Source organism: Poecilia reticulata, linkage group LG22, assembly GCF_000633615.1.
Source record: "Poecilia reticulata strain Guanapo linkage group LG22, Guppy_female_1.0+MT, whole genome shotgun sequence".
Lineage (NCBI taxonomy): Eukaryota > Metazoa > Chordata > Actinopteri > Cyprinodontiformes > Poeciliidae > Poecilia > Poecilia reticulata.
The window spans coordinates 12,152,782-12,155,320 of record NC_024352.1 but is presented as its reverse complement, the minus strand read 5'-3'; positions in this window follow the sequence as shown (position 1 = coordinate 12,155,320).

Below are 2,539 nucleotides of genomic sequence, written 5' to 3'. Positions count from 1 at the left end.
TAACCAAATATTCAGTTTGGTTATTTTTTAAAATTATATATATGTGCACACACACATTTAAAATTTTGCCCCCCCAGAGGTAGTCCTGGCCCCCCCTTGGCCCCCACAACTTTAAAAGTCTAGCTCCGCCACTGCCTATCTTACGAGCCCAGACAGAGATTTATTTTTCACATAGACCTTGCTCATTTTCCTGCCTGAGTGATTCATCAAAAAACAGATTCCTGCTTCAGCCTAAAGTGACATGGAGGCAATTTGGAACCCAATTTTCTTATTTTAAAACGTTGATAATTTTATCTAATATTGTACATATGGTTAAGTTTAAAAACTAGCATATTTTAAATGTATTTTCCTAACACAATCTATTCAGTATGGTATAAGTTTAAACTTTAAAGGGATTTGCACAAAATCAAAAAAAAAAAAAATGAAGCTCTGTCCTGGTTCTGATTGTTGTTTTTGTCTGGGAGTGGTGCATTTTTGCAGACAGCAATAATAACACTGGGACAAGATGAAGGAGCTTGATCTTTTCACAGATTATCTGCCTCTTATTATACTGTTAAGACTTGGTGTTTGAACGAATATGTAAAAAGAAAACCCATAAATATATATAATAACAGTTGTCCTACTATTTATTATGGATTTACTTGAGCTGAATGATTTAAATTTGTCCTTGAAATGTTTCACCAGTAAGAAAAATACAATACTTTAAATAAGAATAACTTAAAACGAAACCTTTAGTTTTTTTCTCACATCTCTTGACTTTATTGCATTTTTTTCTTTCAGGTGCCTGGATGCCAAACTTTGTCTCTCAGCTTATTAAAAGGATCACAAGGACCACTTATTTAAAGCTGAAAGTAATATCCAAATGTGCAGATACAAACAGCATGTTATTTAACAATAATGATTAAAAACATCTTTCATTCACTTAAGAATGAAAGATGTTAAGTGAACACGATCTGAAAACATCTTAAGAACATCTTAAAATGTCCACTACATGATGTAGTGGAACCACCATGAGTAGTGGTTCCACTACTTGTAGTGGTTCACTGAATATAAATATATTCATCAAAAGACAAAACAGCATTTTGTGACATTATAGAGAAAAGACCATCAGTCTTACATCCATGTTAGGGATCAGGTTTAAATATCACAGTTATGTTACAAAGACTTGAGATGATATTCCCCACATAAGCTCCAGACACACCCAAGACAGTATTGCCAAACCATCCAAATCCGGCCGCACCTAAAAACAAAAATTAATTTTATATCTCTCAGCAACTTAATCTTACAAAATAAGAGTTAATTCTGATATGAAGTTTTTCTCATTGCGATGTGCTATTTTCTTAATTTTAATACTCTATTTATATACAGATTTTTACAATAAAGGTTTTTGTTGTTAAAATATTAATACGAGATTTACCAATAGACTGTAAGGTGGCTATCAACCAGGAAGTTCCTAAGAATGACATCAACTTTGCAGCAATGGAGCCTGCTACTATTCCACCTGCGGTGAAACCCATTGCAGCCAGGAGAGCAGGAGTCAAAATCACAGTACCTCCTGCAGGTACACAGCAGAAAAAAACATATTTCTAGTTAATTTTTCAGGGTTTAAAAATAAGTCATTTATAAACCCATACTTACCTACTGCACCTGCTGTAATGATGGCCTTACCTGTTTGTAAAACACAAAAAGTATATAAAGACACTCAAACCAATGGTAGAAAATGAGGAGATAAGTTTAAATTAATATTATTTACATTTATCAGTACTTACATATTTCTTCCATGGTTTCAGAGGGAATATCTGCTGTTTATGTTACCTGCTGGGTGTGAATTATACAATAACAACATAAGAAGACTTGCTCTCCAGGATATTAAAGCATTTTACAACCCAGGTCTCTTCTGCAACAGACTAATCCCTATATGGAAGCCTGTTTCTAACACTGGTAAAAATAAATAAATACATAAATTATGTCATTATTTTGAGATAGTATCTCAAAATTTCGAGATTATTTATTTATTTATTTTACCAGAGTGGCCGAACGAGGTTTACATAGAAAAAAAAAAAGAAAAAAAATACTGCTTAGATGCGTAGGGCTCTACGCATCTAAGCAGTATTTTTTTTCTTAGTTTGATGGGTCAATAATCATATTTATTAGCGACTGTCAAACAAAGTCGCCGAGCGGCTGAGTAAGGGAGTGGTTGTTGACGCGCAAGCTGATCGAAACATAAATCCAAGCTGCAGTTACAATGATTTCATTGTCAATATCCAAGGCAAAGGTGTTATGCCCAGAAAAGCCCGCCTGCCCAAATTTGCATCCCCTGTCGCGGGAGCGCGCATCGCTCTAAGCTCTCGCATATTGACGAGGAAACGGATAAAAATATGACCGAAGAGGAAATTTTWAAGATATTTGTAACATTATCACGTTTCCTAACCATGTAATCCCTAATACGGTGGGTTTTATTTCGCAAATTATTTGAAATAAATACGGTTTTTACACTTTTATTGACACAATGAGTCGAACTTTTTTTCAGTCCGTCTCT